This window comes from Amphiura filiformis, chromosome 2 (assembly GCF_039555335.1).
Source record: "Amphiura filiformis chromosome 2, Afil_fr2py, whole genome shotgun sequence".
NCBI lineage: Eukaryota > Metazoa > Echinodermata > Ophiuroidea > Amphilepidida > Amphiuridae > Amphiura > Amphiura filiformis.
The window spans coordinates 42,747,879-42,766,965 of NC_092629.1; positions in this window are offsets into that span (position 1 = coordinate 42,747,879).

Below are 19,087 nucleotides of genomic sequence, written 5' to 3' on the forward strand. Positions count from 1 at the left end.
AAATTTGATGATATTTTTGCCAAGCGAATGAATCTGTAAGAAATTTTTTACCCAGAAATATGTGGAGAGATTGTGGATCATGTAATACCCCTTTAATTGTGGCTTTGACTGATTCCCTCATGCCTGTGAAATATTCAACTCATTTTTTTCATGACCAAAACGATTTTCACTCTTGTGAATTGTATTGAGCTTTCAAATCAGTTCTTCCTTCTATTTTAGTAGGTGGATTTTATTCTGTAATTTGTCCAGATTCCACTTGGTTAATTGGGCTTTTTTTTTCAAGAAATTATCTTGCTTTTCCATGGTAGTGAAGAATATGTCAACTTGAGTTCTTCAATATGTAATGTACTGGAATTTGTAGCAGATTTCCAAACTAAAAGAACTTATAACTGGAATTTCTTTCAGATTCCATTTCATATTTGGTTAAATGACATTTTTTCAAGAAATTATCTTGCTTTGCCATGTGAATGACGAAATATGTTAAATTTTTCTCTATGTAATACTGGAATTTGGTGTAGATTTCTTCTCCAAACTGAAAGAAATGCATGGCTGTAATTGTTTCCAGTTTCCATTCCACACTTGATAATGGAAATTTTTCCAAGACAGTATCTTGTTTTTCCATGTTGGTGAAGAAATATGTCAAGGTCTTCCATATGTAATACAAAAATTTGATGCAAATTTATACAATAAGAAAATAGCTGGAATTTCTTCCAGATTGCATTCCATATTTGGGTGTTTTTTTAAGGTTGTTCCAAGAAATAATCTTGCTCTTCTATTTTGGTGAAGAAATAAGTCACATTGTTGAATATTTCGTCTCCAACCTGAAAGAAATTCATGTCTGGAAGTTCTTCCAGATTGCATTCCATTTTTCCTAGAAATTTATTTCCATGTTGGTTAAGAATGAGGTCAATTTTTTCCATTTTGTAACACTGGAATTTGATGCTGATTTCCACATCAAATTTCATGCCTGGAATTTCTCCAAGATTCCGTTCCGTATTTCCAAGAAATGCAGATTTCCCCTCCAACTAGGAAGGAATTCCAGACTGGATTTTCTTCCCATAAATTATTTTACTCTTCATAATTTGATCCAAAATGAAGGCCTGCATTTAACTTCTTCCATAATGAGAAAGGAATTCCATTTTGACAGATGAACAGTTTCTCTAAATTGGATGAAATTCCTCCTGGAATTTCCTTTCTAGTGGAATTTCTTTTCTAGTGGAATTCTTCTAGTAACTTATTTGTATGTAGAATTGTGGCGATAAAAGCCTTTGCAAACAACTACTAAATGTACAGGGTGCTATATAAGACTATAAATAATTGTAAATTCTCTACTATGTAAATTGTGTTAGCATCTTTGTAGAAATGGACCACAGAATAACGACCATATATGAATATTTAAAACTGGAGAAGATATCTTACCCATCCCAGAATCCTTTGCAACATGATGCATCACCTCATTTCATTAAATGACACTCCTATTGCTTTGTACAGGTTCCCTTTGTTTTTATTTTAAGAATTTACTTGCTAAACATGGGTCGATAGTCAAAAATAAACTTATTTTTCAAGACCTGGATGTGCTCTGTACATTAAGGTATATTTCTTCACTTTCGAACTGTGTTGCACTAGATAGCTAATCAGTACAGAAAATTGAAATGGAAGAAATGCATTGTGGGAAGTGTGAGATAGCTTCTCTGGTATAACTACAAGAAAGTACAAATACTGTGTTGCAAATGGAAATTATAAATACTGAAAATATGAATTTTATGATAATTTTATGACTTAAACTAAGTGAGATTTGGAACATTTGTTATATACTTGATTTTGACAATAATTTTGGGTCTGGGTTGTTCTATAATTATTGTAAAGCAGCACAAAGTTTTAATGTGTAAAGTCTTGGGCCGGGGTCTTGGGATTACGAGGTTGACAAAGGGAGTGCTGAGAACAGCGCCCCCTATGAACAGTAATGCACATGCACACACTTTGGTTTACCTTAGTTAAAGGTATATATATATGGGTCTAATAACATAATGTTAGTATTCCAGGGTCTGATATGGTGCAAATATCACCATTAGGCGACGAAAAAAGAAAACCCTGTTCTACAGGCCCGACCGACCCAGATTTTGAACAAATTGGGAACAAATTTTTTGTTGTTGTATTTTCCCAAATTGCAAATATTTACAGATTTTGGTGATTTTGGGAGGCAGTTTAAAAAAAAACCCAACCGACCGACCCTATTTGAAAGGTCCGTCCGCCCGTAGAACAGGGTTGTTTTTTCCGTCGCCTTAGCTTACCTTGAATATTTTTATTGGATTCCAACAAAGTTCAAGTCTATTTAAATAATTTCTGTGGCTTTTTTTAATAACAATTTAAAAAAATGCACCATTGCACATTCTCATTTCATTTCTTTCATTAAGTTGGTGAGCAAAACCAAACTTGAAGTATACCGGTACTTAACTAGAGCATTTCTGCTATTCCAGTTAAAACCATACGCCCCCTGTGGAAGACATTACCTTAATCTACCACACAGGGAGTGTGAATTTCAAATGGGGTTACCTGCATGGGCAACTCTATTTGAAATTCACACCCCATTGTGTGAGAGATTAAAGTCATGTCTTCCAGGGGGTAGGTGGCTTTCAACTGGAATAACCCATTTATACTGTTGCTCCAAGATGTATGTATAAAGAGGTAAAAACTAAATAAGTATTGTTATGTATTAAAAAGGGTACATACCATATTCTGCTTATTTAAAGGGCAGGTCTATAGCAAAAAACAACATCATATCATTGGCAAGCTAATATTATGAGGACAATGAAAATGACTCCTTTTTGAGAAAATAAGGCGTTTAAAATTTATATTCATAAAAACCAACTTAAGCGGTGAAAACCGGTGACGTCATGAAATGAGATGTGCCCGCTGTGAGAAAAGGGACTAATAAACGCTCTCAATGGACAGAACGTATACTGTTGCTGTTCACAGAAAAAAATTCCAAATTAAGTATTACAAATTTCATGGTTTTTAAACATATGGATAAAATCAGACGCTTCTTTTTTATATATTAAACAATTGTGATATTACAATTCATATGTTCATGTATATCAATATCATGAGAAATATTAGGCCTAAAAAATAAATACATAATTTGAGCTTAGAATTTCATCTAAATTTCATATAAACCGTGTTAGTCCACAAACTCATGTATCTGATTTCCCTGTATATTGCAATGGTATAGTTTCAGTTGGATGAAATATTACAAAGCAAACGCATAGTAACAATTACTGTGTGGGCTTTGTTCCCGAAAGAGAACAATAGCGTGCATATTGTTATGCAGCATTGTTATGGTAAGTGATAGTACAACTCATTGTTGCTAATGTCAAACTTGTCAAAGTGATTGTGATTGTATGATGAGAGCACGATAAAGTGTCCGCTTCATTTACCTACGTCATCAGTCAAGCGGGGGAGAACAGTCAGAACACGACGCTTCAAACGGGGAAGAACACGCATGACGAGGCTGAACTTTACCCACACAATTTCTCCTTTTCAGGAGAAATATGCACAAAAAATTGCAACAAGTGTCAACTTGTAATGTAATAATTATTCTCTTGAATAGAGATAAACTTGTTTTGCTATAGACCTGCCCTTTAAAACAAACTTATTGCACAGTTTATATGGTGTCAACAAGTTTGATGTCATAAACTGTTACCGTACTGACGCGAGTATAGTCCCACCTTCGAGTAAAGTCCCACCCCCAAATTTTCGAAAAATTTCAGAAATTATTTATTTTTTTCGGCTTTTGAGTGTCCCAGGACCTAGACCTAAATGCTAGGATCATTCATTGGTTGACCTAAAAAAAATTCAAGATGTTTTGAATTTGAATGCATTTTGAAATCATTAATAGAGTATGACATGAAAACTATGTATCAATTTTCATATTAAAAATACAAAATATCTTGAAATTTATTTTTTTTAGGGTCAACCATGAAGGATCCTAGCATTTAGGTCTAGGTCCAGGGACACCACAAATTTTTTTGAAATTGAGTATAGTCCCACCCCCAATTTTGAAAAATGTTCACCCAAAAGCGGGTGGGACTATACTGTCAATCTGATAATACTTTATATTATTTGTAAATTCCAGTGGTTTAATCCATTGTTTTTCCTACAAATAATTTTTAATGATTATTCACAGATTTGTAAGGAATGTACCAAGGGTTTTTTAGTTTTTAATTGGGCCACAGAGGTTTAACATCATTTGAACAGTTTGTGTTTGAGGACCAAATCCATCTTGTTTTGCTATGTTTAATATATATTTCACAGCTGTTCAAGGGCCAAGAAGAATTCGGCGGGCCGGATTTGGCCTGCTGGCTGCCTATTGAATACCCCAGGTATAAATTGTATTGAACTCAAATTATATTGAATTGATCAGTTTGATAATTTCTTGCAATGTTTTTTCCCAACTTTGTAGACTAATATGTCATAAATCATGTAGTTTATGATTTCAAAATATCCCAGCACATGAAAACCTGCATATGTGACATTGGCTCAATGAACTTGACTTTACCATCAATTTTACTTGTGGCAAAATCTGCCTGAAACAAAGTCAAGTCAAGTTAGTTGAGCCAGTTTACAATATTAATGGGACCATTGGGAAAATTGACTTGAATTAATCCCAAGTTCTATATATAAAGTCGATCGAAATTACACATTTCTTTGACAAATTAAATTTTTCTGCTACAGTATTCCTTGCAGTAAAAAGGAACATTTTCACATTGACTCCACACTTTGTATATAGAACCCTCATAAGAAAAAGGTTCTTGAAAATTGAAAGAATCTAAAAATGGTTCTTTCTGGCTTTTCCAGAACCTTTTTCAGATCTAAAGTGTTTTTTTCTTCACACTCTGACAAAACAAGGGTTCTTGGCTGTCCTATATGTAGAACCCTCAAGAAAAACAGTTCTTGAAAACTGAAAGAATCAAAAATGGTTCTTTCTGGATTTTCCAGAACCTTTTTAGTTTCTTCTTTGTAGACTTTCTAGAACTTTTTTTTTGTTCTTCATAGGACAATGTAAACTTTCTAGAACTTTTTTTTTTTTCTTCATAGGACAATGTAAACTTTCTAGAACTTTTTTTGTTCTTCATAGGACAATGTAAACTTTCTAGAACTTTTTTTTGTTCTTCAGTATGACAATTTAAGATTCTACAGGATAGCACAAGGATATTTTAGGTTCTACTTGGAACCTTTTTCTAAGAGAACCTTTATCTAAGAGATAACTTGTGTGTTCAGGGCTTTTGTGTTATTCACTTTGCATCAAAAAATAATTTATTTAAACTGTAAAAACTTATATATCCCATTTTAGAACTTAAATGTTTTTAAGTTGTGTACATAGAGCATGATGGTTACATGTTCTTTTTAAGTCGCATGACTACATATGACGATTCATGTTTGTCATACCAATATATATATATATTTTGTGATATTATGTTATCAGTAATAAACTTATTATTATTAAAACAATAATTATGTGTGCGTCATTGTATTATGTGTCCTAACACATCATTTTTAGAAGTGTGTGTGGAAGTGCAGGGCACCAGTTATTGACAAGGGGGTATCATGTGTGACCAAATATTCATTTTGGAAGGGTATTTTTTCATGATCAAGCCCTGTACATATGTATCGTGAATAGGGTGTCAAAAACACAGATATCTGAGAAAAAGGGTATCTTTGACATAACATATTTGCGTATTATTTAGGATCCGTCCAGATGCTGGTCCTGGAAGTTTTGCGTATTATTTAGGATCCGTCCAGATGCTGGTCCTGGAAGTTATACACAAAAAGGTCAGAGGCTTTTGGCCCATGACATGGTTAACCACCAAAAAAAGTATCTGAGTTAAATGAAATAATGGGTTCAAAATTCAAAGTGCTTGTCAAATTTTGAATAGTTTAGGACATTCCATGCACCCATTATGGAAGGCATGACCTTGATCTTCCACACAGGGAGTGTGAATTTCAAATGGGGTTAATTGAATGGGTGACTCCATTTGAAATCTACACCCCCTGTGTGGGAGATTAAGGCTATATCTTTCACAGGGGGTGTATGGATTTCAATTGGAATAGCTTATTTTGCTAAGATAGTGCAAACTATTCAAAAGTTTGAATCCATTATTATATTTCATTAAACTCTGATACTTTGACCTTTTTTGTGTATAATTGGAATCGGAATATGCCAAAAATGGCCTGTGCCCCCCCACACCATCAGACCTGGTGCACCCTCCCCCCAATCATGGTCGGTTCCCCCCCCAATAGGATGGGCCCACCATTATCAGATTTCCTTGGGTACCAATTCATGCATATTTTGGGGGCGCCAGCCCCCCCCCCCTCCCCGGGTCCAAGTAGGGGGCGGAAGAAGAAGGTGGCCGCGAAAGAATTAGTAAAGAATAAAGAGCAGACAAATTTGAAGGGCTAGCGCCTGAAATCCTTTTTTTTTTTTTCTCTTCTCTTTTTCAAACACCCTTTTCGGGCTGTTGAGGAAGAGGCGGCAAAATTTAATTTTCTTCAGCCCCCGGGTAGGAGCGGCCACGGATTCTTATAGGCCCTGTAAATAAAAACTTCATCTCTCCCCGAAAGACTTGCCTCCCGCCTACACCAATACTATTTTCACCCCGATGTGGGAGACCAATGACCTTACGGGTATGTTCCCTTCTAAAAGACTCCTTAATGTTACCAAAACAAAGCTCTGAACTTGATTTTGACAACTTATGCTTGAAAAGACCTCAAGCTGCTCATTCCTAAGTTCTAATTTTATCTTGGCCTTCTGGTTGAAAATTGCCTAGTTTTTAAGGCAATTTTCAATCAAAAGGCCAAGAAAGACCCTTTTGACACTTTTTCCAATATGCCTTCAGCTTCCAAAGACCCACTATTTCTGGGGAAAATGTGCACCTCCCCTCCCACCACCCGACCAACAAATTCGCCGCGCAATTTTCATCATGGCCCGATGATTACCTGCAACCAGTCTATTTCAGGCGGCATCCATGGGCGAGGAGGGGGTCACTTTCCAGGCAAAATCCCCGGCAAAATCCAGACCCTCCCACAAACTGACAGGGAGAAATCTGGACAGATTGTTCGTTATTTCAGTATTACTGAACAGGCCTACATGACCTGATAATGCTGTTCATTTTCCGGATGCAATTTGCCTCTTGTTCCCCTCTCCCTGGCATACGCCATCACCACCCCTCCCCCCGTCCAGTGCAGCGTTTGAAAACATTCTGTAAATACGGACACGAGTCATTTTGCATTTTAAAAACGCCACCATTCGGCTTGTTCAAACCAGGAATATGGACAACTTGTTATTTTGCATTTACACGCACTTTTCCCTATACCAAAACTGAGCCATAAACGTGATAGCAACAGGCCAATCGCACCTTTTCCGACAATTTGGGCTCCTTCAACTGAGTTTGCCCATATAAAAAACGTATAGAAACTTATTGTTAAGCAAAACAATGGGCGGTCTTGGAATGCTTTATAGCCGCCGTGAATTTGTAGCAACACCGAAAGCACCATAAAAATGCCAACCGACACCCGCTGAGAGTTTTGATTTTTGATTCTAAACACCATAATTGCACAAACCGGGGCACAAACGCACTTTTCTTTTGACGAAGGTCCACTGTTTGGGAAGTCTCGCACCTCAACCCCGATATTTCTGCGTACCGGCCAATATAAAGTTTTTAAATTTTTACATTTCTTCTACTCATCTATAAATGGGGGGGGGGGACTCGGGACCTAACCCCATGCTACAAAAAATGTAGTCACCAGTTGCTAAAAAAACCCCAAATAGGCTTAAGTAAACAAACAAACAAAAGGGGAAGGGGCACAGTATTTTGCTGATTTGATCAAGAGTGGCTAAACCGAAGAAAAAAAATGCGCAATGTTGCCAAAAATTGGGTGGGTGAGGCAGTGTTCCGCAAGGATCATCCATGGGTATAGGCCTACATGTTTGATTGTGGGGTGAAAACCCATATAGGCCTATGTTAAAGACTTTTTGGAGGACAAATATGACACCAATGACCCCCCTCCCCCATATAATTTCAGTTAATTTTTACCCATCTCTCTTTTTTGTTATATTTCCTTCCCATTAGATTTGTCTGATTTGGGTAGGTGGTGCTTAGGCCCAGTTGCATAGCCAAGAACTATTGCAAAGGGAGGCAAATGCGAGGGGTGGGGGGGGCGAGGTAAATTTCATGGGGGGTTGGACTAAAATTGACGAAAATCGGCTCAAGGCATGCACTCTTATCATAGGCCTAAATACTGAGGGCGGCCAGCACCCACGGAGGAGGGCAAGTTCTCACAGGGTGCTGACCCCCCATCCTTCTCCCATGGCTACGCCACAGGTAAGACCAACACTCGGACAAGACCCTCCGGCTTATGCACGCGGCTCATTAACGAGTCAAAACTGCCTGTCCTATCTCAGAGGGTGTCGGTTGGCATTCTTACGGCGATTTCGGTGTTGCTAAGAATTCCATACGGCTTTTAAGCAGTGAAAACGTATTCCAAGGCCGCCCATTGTTGCAGTAACCGCGCATTTCCATACTCTTCGTAGCTCTTCGTTATGGGCAAACTCGGTCGAATGAGCCCAAATTGTCGGAAAAGGTGCGATTGGCCTGTTGCTACCACGTTTATGGCTCAGTTTTGGTATAGGGAAAAGTGCGTGTAAATACAAAATAACCAGTTGTCCATATTCCTGGCTTGAACAAGCCGAATGGCGGCGTAGGCCTATAAAAATGTAATATACCCAACGTCCAGTGCCTACTGCGATACTCTGTCAGATTAAAAATTTAATAGATTGAGGGAGAAATCCATGCTTAGATTAATCATTCTTAGGCCTATTAAAGTTATAATAGGTTAAAATCGAGTTAATCTGAATTTACCATTTTAATCTAAAAGATTGAAATTCAAATTTAATTTTTAATCTTAGTCTGGATTGGATCCCGAGGATTGGATTAATAGTGTCTATTTTAATCCCAGGTTAGTTCATGCTTTAAAAGATTAAAAAAAGTCAATCTTATGGATTTGAATTTAAAAATAGTAATAATTTTAATCTACAAGATGTTTTAATCTAAGCTTTGATTTGTCCTTCATTGCAATCTAGGCCTACTAATTAACTTTTCAATCTTGGGAATTTATAGATAAGCGTACAGAACATTTTAAGGGGTATAATCCACGCGTCTAGTACGCACTCGTTTCTAACTGAAATTTCTGTGAAATCTTGTCCGCGCAGTTCTTGCCGCCACGCGCGCGTCAAATAAAAACTGCGTGGAGTGTGCGCCAGGCGCTGGTAAGAAGTTCAGCTACGCGAGAGTACCGTGTTTTCATCGCCATTTACCAATGATTTTTGTAAAAGAAAGAAAGATAAACAAAGAATAAAAGAAGGAAAGAAATAACTAAAGAAATAAATAAAGAAACAAAAGTTCAGGAGTGAAAGAAAGAAAGAAAGAAAGAAAGAAAGAAAGAAAGAAAGAAAGAAAGAAAGAAAGAAAGAAAGAAAGAAAGAAAACTAATAAAAGGAAGAAAGAAAGAAAAGAGAAGGAATAAAAGGAAGATAAACAAAGAAAGACAGAGTGAAATAACCACAGAATTAAAAATTAATGTAATCAATCAAATAAATAACAACGACAGGTGAGAAAGAATAAAAAGAAGAAAGGAAATGAAAACAAAACAAAGACAGAAGAAGGAAAGGTAAGAAAGAAGGAAGACAGAATTATATAATGAGGGAAAAGAAAAAGATAAAATAATAACCAAGATAACAACATATACCGTATAGACCTAGGCCTAATGAGACTATATGGCGAGCCCATTTCAGAAATCCCAAAAATGTATTATTTCATGGAAAAGAAAATTATAATGTAATTAAATGGTATTAGCGTTACACATCTCTCACTTGCTTACCTATATAATGTAACTTCGTAATGTAATGTAACACAATTTAACTCAATTTTGGTAAAGGTTGGGCAAGAGGAAATCAATAATACGTAAAAATATATCGACTATAGGTTTATATATTACGGTATTATATAATGAGGGAAAAGAAAAGATAAAATAATAACCAAGATAACAACATATACCGTATAGACCTAGGCCTAATGAGACTATATGGCGAGCCCATTTCAGAAATCCCAAAAATGCATTATTTCATGGAAAAGAAAATTATAATGTAATTAAATGGTATTAGCGTTACACATCTCTCACTTGCTTACCTATATAATGTAACTTCGTAATGTAAAAATATATCGACTATAGGTTTATATATTACGGTATATAAATAAAACTAGGTCTATATTTTGTTTCTTAGGCATACTGTCCATTTAAACAGGCACAGTAGGCCTACGAAAAAATATATAAAAGGGGTGATATCAAACGGCCTTTTTTATTTGTCTTATTTACTAGTATTATACAACTTATTTATTTTAAAGTAGTTTCTTATTTTACTGATTATTAATATAATGAAATTATTTCAATAGTATTTTAAGGTAAAATTCTGTAATTTAAAATATATATCACATGAAGTCAATTTTATTTTTTTAATAAAATGTCTATTTTCACATCTGACTTACTTCGCGTGCAACTGACTTTACAACTTAATGATAAAACGAGAATGATAAGTAGATCGAACCAAGTTGTCCCAGCAAACACAAAAAACGTTAAAACATTTTAAACATTTGGGTTTTGATTTAAGTAAATTAATTGTCGGGTTATATAAAGGTTATGAAAACGTTTTAATACGTTTTGTATGAAAACACACTACAATAATATTTCTAAAGTGTTTTCAAAGTGTTATTGTAAAAATATGTTTTGCAAATAGTTTTTGCCAAATATTTTGTCAACACTGAAATAACATTATGTTAGAATGTTTGCAGTATAACGTTTTTGAGTGTTTTGAAAACGTTTTATACCCTTTATAACCCGACATTTAAACGGTTTAAAACCTTTTCTAACCTTTGCGAATGATGTCGAAAATGTTTTGTGTTTGCTGGGTACATGCCTAAAATGAGATGATATTTGAGTAATATTAATATCATTCTAAACATGATAAATAACGGGATCCGCTAATATTTAAGTTAATAATTAAAGGCCTATTCAGTGATAGCCTGCAAAAAATTAACATTGTTTATAAATTGCATAGCTAGGAGTGAAGGATAAGTCATTAAAGTTGTCATAGGTAGGCCTACAAGTATTTTTGCTATATGCAAAACAACGAGAAAAACGGCAGTATTGACAAAGTTCAAGTTCAATTCAATTTGAAATTACAGATTCATGTAAAATATCGCATTTTGTTTGTTGGCTTTTGGTTTTCGATTTTTGAAGAACAGTTACTTCATATTGATTGAAACTATATAACTTAATGGATAATTTGGAATCAAGAGGGTTAATAAAATCGAAGAAAATCACCCCACTGTCATGTTGCAGGTGTTTGCGATATATATCACCTGCATACGCGGACAATTTAGCGCGTATGAGCTGCGACAAGTTTTTGCGAGTGACGCGCTATGATATCGCACTGGTATTTTGAACCAAAAAATATGCCATTTCTGCTCAAATTGTGAAAAAAGTAACTCGGTGACCCCCATTTTTTATTAGCTTTAATGAAACATCTTATCAATGCGCATATTATATCAAAAAATCAGCAAAATTGTTGGGATAGTTTTTTTGTTATAATCAAAAATATGTCTAAATTTTCCATTTTTCCATAGACGCCTGTACTAATTTTCCCCAAAAACCATCTTTTCAAAATGGTTATATCTCAAAAACGAGCTCGGTGACCCCTCTTTTTTATTTTAGATATTCGAAGTATATCGATGAAAGTTAATTGGTATTAAGTTTAAGAAAAATTGTTGGACGGGATCTTGTATGGACTATACCCCTTAAGACGGGTCGGAGGCGTACGTACATAGCGGTGCCCGGTGTTTAGCCTACTCTCAAATATTGAGACAAGTAAAGCTGACACACAAGAGGAATGGTATGGTTCTTATAATGAGGCTTGATGTAAGGGGTGTCATTTCAGCTCCATCATGATCGTTCTCGGGCCTGGGGCAAAACTTTTCGTTTTGAAGTTGGTCTTCACTTAAGCCTGAACCGCAAGACCTATAAAAGGTAATTATTGGCTTCTTTGACTCATTGCTTATAAGATCAATAGGGGCCCCTATATATTAATTGCGATATAATACAAATTTCATGAATGATATAATGATGTATATTCATACGTAGCGGTAAACGTAAATAGAAAGCAAATTTATACTTCTACGCTACTCAAATTTGGTACCCTCACCGGAGTGCTTTCACCCGGGTCAACCGGCGTCTTCAGCGGATGTTATTGCTCTACAATAACTCCACTGAAGACGCCGGTTGACCCGGTGAAAGCCCGGTGAGTGTACCAAATTTGAGTAGCGTAGAAGTATAAATTTGCTTTTATTCATGAATGATATTTTGACATTTAACATTTTTGTCCTTGAAGTAAACTTTATAAATGTACGTAAAAAAAAAAAATCAATTTTTTTATCAGAAGGACATTCCTCGTAATTGACAATTTGTTGTATCAGTGGCGTGCGCATTGAAAGTGGGGGGTGGGGGGGGGGGGGGGGTTGGCATGTTGTTCAGTTCTCCCGAATGGAGTCTGATTAGGAGCAAATTTTGACGTTTTTAACGTTTTTCCCCCAAATCCCCCGAATGCCCAACAAAAGTGGGGGAGGGCCCCCTGCCCCCCCCCCCCACCTTTGCGCACGCCACTGTGGTGTATCGGATGTGCTCTTAGGCCTCCACAAAATATATGCAAAGGTGAAAAGCTGAAAACAAGCTGAAAAGGTGTGTGTGTGTGGGGGGTGAGTATGGATGGAGGGGGGGGTGAGTATGGAGGGGGGGCTGCCTCCTCGGGGATACTTTGCAGACACTAAACACTGTTTAGTAAACAGTTTCAGATAATACAAGGACATGTTTAAAGCGCCTTTTGAGCAAAATATACAAAGCGCTATAAGAGAGACCTACATGACAAAAAGGATGAAATAAATGAACAGTATTATTTAGCTGCCCTTCCGCTGCACTGCAAAAAGCGTGAAAAGGCGTGTTTACGAATGTCTTGGAATTTGACATTCGTTTTTTAGGAATTAAACACTTTTCTTGCTTTCACCCGGGTCAACCGGCGTCTTCAGCGGATGTTATTGCTCTGAAGACGCCGGTTGACCCGGTGAAAGCGCTCCGGTGAGTGTACCAAATTTGAGTAGCGTAGAAGTATAAATTTGCTTTCTATTCATGAATGATATTTTTGACATTTAACATTTTTGTCCTTGAAGTAAACTTTATAAATGTACGTAAAAAAAAAATCAATTTTTTTTATCAGAGGGACATTCCTCATAATTGACAATTTGGTGTATCAGTGGCGTGCGCATTGAAAGTGGGGGTGGGGGGGGGTGGGGTGGGGGGTGGGTTGGCATGTTGTTCAGTTCTCCCGAATGGAGTCTGATTAGGAGCAAATTTTGACGTTTTAACGTTTTTCCCCAAATCCCCGAATGACCAACAAAAGTGGGGATGGCCCCTGCCCCCCCACCTTTGCGCACGCCACTGTGGTGTATCGGATGTGCTCTTAGGCCTCCACAAAATATATGCAAAGGTGAAAAGCTGAAAACAAGCTGAAAAGGTGTGTGTGTGTGGGGGGGGTGGGGGGGGGGGTGAGTATGGAGGGGGGGCTGCCTCCTCGGGGATACTTTGCAGACACTAAACACTGTTTAGTAAACAGTTTCAGATAATACAAGGACATGTTTAAAGCGCCTTTTGACCAAAATATACAAAGCGCTATAAGAGAGACCTACATGACAAAAAGGATGAAATAAATGAACAGTATTATTTAGCTGCCCTTCCGCTGCACTGCAAAAAGCGTGAAAAGGCGTGTTTACGAATGTCTTGGAATTTGACATTCGTTTTTTAGGAATTAAACACTTTTCTTGCACCACGTTTCTAAACAGGTTTGATTCCTAAACACCAATGTCAAATTTCCTAAACACAGCCCATCAAATTCCTAAACATGTGCAGCATTTAAACATGTTTAAAAACGTGGTGCAAGATAGTGTTTAGAAAAGTGTTCAATTCCTAAACACGCTTTTTGCAGTGGGACTGAGGAGGTGGGGTGGGAGGACTGGGGGATTTTAGAAGTATATATAACCAAAATGTTTTCTGTTGCAAGTAGTGATATGTAAAGCCATATATGAACCAAAGGGTCAGGTGTTTTAACAAAAATTAAAATTAAAATAAATTAAATAATAATAATAAAATTAATGAAATAATATTAATTAATTGATTAATTGATTGTTTGTTTGTTTGTTTGTTTGATTGATTGATTGATTGATTAATTTTAATTAATTTTAATTAAAATTATCTTTGGGTTGATTTGGACAATTCTAAAAAAAAGAATAGTTTGCAATACATTGATTGCTTTTGTTACTAGTTAAAATAGGTAAATAGCCAAACTCATCCTGACAACGGCAGTGACATATTAATGATGTTACATCAATACAAAATGTCTATATATAGATCATTATATCGGACACATTATCACCACCATGACTACCACTCGAATTATGTCCAAGTCAGAAAGTCTTCAATATGAAAAGTCATTTTTGTGAATTTTTGGCAGTTCTCTCTTAAGGGATCTAAAATGAGCGTTTATTGCGTTTCGACAGTATTTTTTATGAGACATGAGAGCACCTCAGACCTATCGAATTGCATTCTGATATTTGATATTTTTCAAATTTTGATATATAACAGTCCTCGAAGTAAATTATATAAATCTAATGACATATTCTTAAAGTGTATGTAGCAGGGAGGAAAAGCCGACGGTCAATTGAAAATTTTGACCTTTCATATTGAAGATATGGATTTTTTTCCCAAAAGACCTAATTTTTTTGTGTGTTTTGGGAAAAAATCCATATCTTCAATACGAAAGGTCAAAATTTTCAATTGATCGTCGGCTTTTCATCCCACCTACATACACTTTAAGTATAAATCATCATATTTATAAAGTTTACTTCAAGTACTGTTAAATATCAAAAATATCAATTTTTAATGATTTGCCATAAAATGTGTATTAAATTGCGAATTTCAAAGAATCAAAATTATTTGATATCAGAATGACATTCTTCGTATTCAGAATGCAATTCGATATGTCTGATGTGCTCTGATGTCCCACAATAAATACTGTCCAAACGTTCATACCCCACTCCTTAAAGGAGTATTTCGTGATTCCTAGCATCCTCTATTTGCCCTATTGAATTTTCAATATTTTACAGTGCAGAGGGAAATTAAACAATTCCTTCATGTAATTTAGGGTTAGGATTAGGGTTAGGATTATGATTAGAATTAGGGACAATTCATTTTCGATTGGTTTGAATTTTCAATCTTTTCTATTAATCAAAAGGAGTGATTCTAAATTTTCTAGCGATTAAAGTAAAGGCCAAATCTTTTTCGATTGAATTTTCAGTAGAAAGGATTGGTTTTCAATCTGTTGAAGATTCAATTTAGGGACAAATCCTTTCCAATTGAAAAATAAAGATTGAAAATATTCATCCCAAACATATGCAACACATGCCATTTTTGACAGTACATTAGGAACAACGTATGATTGGATAGTGGAATCAAAAGAGTAAGAATCAATCCAAAAATCCATTTCAATCTATTTAGATTGATTCTCATCATTAATAGAGGTTATCCACTTTACTCATGCGTGACTTCTAACAAAAGGCGCTGGTTCCCGTAGTATTCCTCATTCAAACTAATTCAATGCACGACCTCGGAGTTACCTGCATGACTTTGGCGGGCTATTTTGAAATAGTCATGGTTGCACATGCAGGTACTTTTGAAAGCCCTAAACAAGGTATAGGAGTCGCTGGTAGGATATGCAGCTTATAGAACACGGATAACCTCTATTGTTAAAAGATTTAAATATTTCAATCCAGTCAATTTAAGAGAGTAGTATATTTAGGGCGAGCCAGAGGGGTGCTCAACTAGTGGTTTTTGCACTCAAATATTGAGGCAAATAAAGCTGACACACAAGAGGATCCAAAATCTTGATATAGGGGTGTTATTTCCACCTCATGTATGTTTCTAACTCATTTGCTATAAAGATCCATGTATTAATATGCACTGCAGGTTTTTAGTTAATAATATTATTATTGGGAAGTTTCTTTCCAAGTATATTAATTAATTATGGTTGGTATTATTAGGGTTGGTATTCTTTTCTAAAGTTTTTTTTTCCAGATTTTCAAGATTAGGGCAGACCATGGACAACCAAATAAATTTGCTGTTGGGCAGGAACAATCTCCTTTGTACTTGAGGCCCTTCAACATGTTTAAAATAAAACTGCCAAGAGATTACATAAGAGGTTTTACTTTAAACATGTTCAGGGGCCAATGACTCACAAGAGGTTTTTCCTGCCCAACGATGCGATGCTTTTTTTCTACCTCAGGTGAAAACCCTTTAAGGTGGTACTACACCCCTTGATAAATTTGTGACTAATTTTGCATTTTTCTCAAAAAATAATAACACACTGGTAACAAAGTTATGTATATTATAGGGGCAAGGAATCCAGTTACTACACTTGAATTTCAGTGACTCAAGACAAGCGGTACCTTATTCATGATAAGAAAAGGTACCGCCAGAATGTACCTCATTTCTTAACATAATTATATAATGAACCACTTGTCTTGAATCACTGACATTTCAGTGAAGTAATTGGATTTATTGCCCCTGTAATATACATACCTTTTGTTACCAGTGTGTAGTTATTTATTGAGAAAAATGCAAAATTACCAGTCACAAAATTTTAAGGGGGGGGCCTTGGAAGTAACTACAATAGAACATAAGTAAACACAAGAAACTCATTTATTTGTCTGGTAGAGTACCTCCAACATTTTTATTGTTTGTTGTCACATGACCATAAATACAAAGTTCGTCAGCCGTTAGACTTTATTATTCAAACTAAAAAATAAAAATAAAAATAAAAACAAAAAAAAAAAAAAAAGATAAATGATAATGATAACAGATACATAATAAACAATGTTAACAAGAACGAGGATACATTAGCCGGGGATTTCATACAATGAACATACGGCAGTTAGAAAATCAAATATTTTCTTGATTTTAAAGCTTCAGTGGGGGGACGCTTGGGGTTGAGCTAGTGTTATTCCATTATTTAACTAAAGCTTTTTTGATATTATACACCACTACATTACAAAAAGAGATATTAAGTCATATCACACGATAAAATCAAATTCTAGGGGTACCCCAAAAATGGGCCCCTTCATCTTTTATACACATTCACTACAAGTTTTTCATAATCTCAACCTCAAATACACAGTTCAGTGGGCATACTCCCTGATTATGCCATAAAGGGCAAATTCTTACACCCCAACATCACACAATCCCCCTATACTTTCATACACAATGCTCATATCTGAACTGCGTATTTGGAATTGAGAAAATAATACTCAACGACAGTGATATACATAAGCGGTACACTCCCATGCATGTTGGTGAAAATTTGGCACAATTATTGATCTTTTTTTTTCATACTTTTTCAAATTTTTTTAAATATACCATTTACAATATTTGTTAACTTTTTTCTGCTTGTTACATAATAGTGTTCAGTACATAAAAACTCCATATTCTACATCGTAATGGACACCTTGCATACACCAATAATAATACAAATATCACATAAAAAAAATAATAAAACATAAAAACAGAGAAGTAAAACCCTGTAAATAAAGTTCATACCCCTGTAACCCTGAATCGCAATGTCATTGCCCTCGGTAAAGGGACCGGTGGTTCTTTCCGTCAAAAAAAATAAGCTATTGGGATTTCTTCTTTTCTGTCAGCTGCTAATATTACGAAAAAGCTACGCAATTATTCCTTATAAGGACTCTTAAATTTCCCAATACAATTGATCGGTATGCACCTTCCAACAACGCCATAAAGGCATGGATTCTGTTAAATATATATACGAATGAAGCTTTAATTTGTCACTTAACTTAAAATAAACTGAGAAAATTCAGTTTTTTATTAGCGCCCTCTTTTCACCGTTAGTATCCGCAAAAATACATCGACAAAATTTTGTTGAAGGTGAAATATAGTAGTGACCATTATATCCCTGTTAATAATTCCATTCCCAAAATGTATATCTTCCAACAAGACCGTTTTATCTGTACAAGTCTCGGCGGTACATTCAAACGAGAACAGCGCCCTCCCTCACATATTGTGATTAAGAGTTTGTTCGCAACAAAATCCCCCAATTCTCACTTTTTGTCCTCATAGAATTACAATAACACAATATCCATGACAAATACCACATAATTATTACGGGTGCATTCCACCCAAAACACATAGGAACGGTTATTAATTAATTACATAATGTAATTAATCCATTAATTCATTAATTTATTATTATTATAGCAGTGGCACCATGCTTGGTCATTAGTTTCCATTTTGTAATTATAATAGTAGCTATCTACAGTACATGGTGAGAAACAAAATACAGGGAAAAAAACCTGGGGTACGATACATACAATATATTAATGTTTTTCAACCACTTTTTTTTTCAATTTCATTTTTTTTCTTCCATAAATGTATAGCTTGGTCGTTGTACGCTTTTAGCTTCGATAATATAAAAAAGCAAAATTTCTCTCTCTTGCGTGCATTGTATACAAAAAGGTTGCAGCAAACTGATCCTATGCAAATTGGCTATTTACTAGAAACACTATGTACAAGTGACCCTTGAACTTCATAGGGATAAAAAACACAAAATAGCGACCTCAATATTATTCTTGTGAATGCCTCGACATTTATATATTCGTCGAGAGCATCAAATGGGGTGCCTTAAATCACATTAGACATCGACATATAGACACTTTGCTTGAAGCAAACATGTATACAATAATACCATCATGACTAGTTAAGGGTTGGCTTTATAACAGTCTTTTTTCACATAATACAGTATGCATTACAAAAAATAAACACATAAAAAAGGTCTCTTTTTTTTCTCTACGCTTTACACAAAACACTA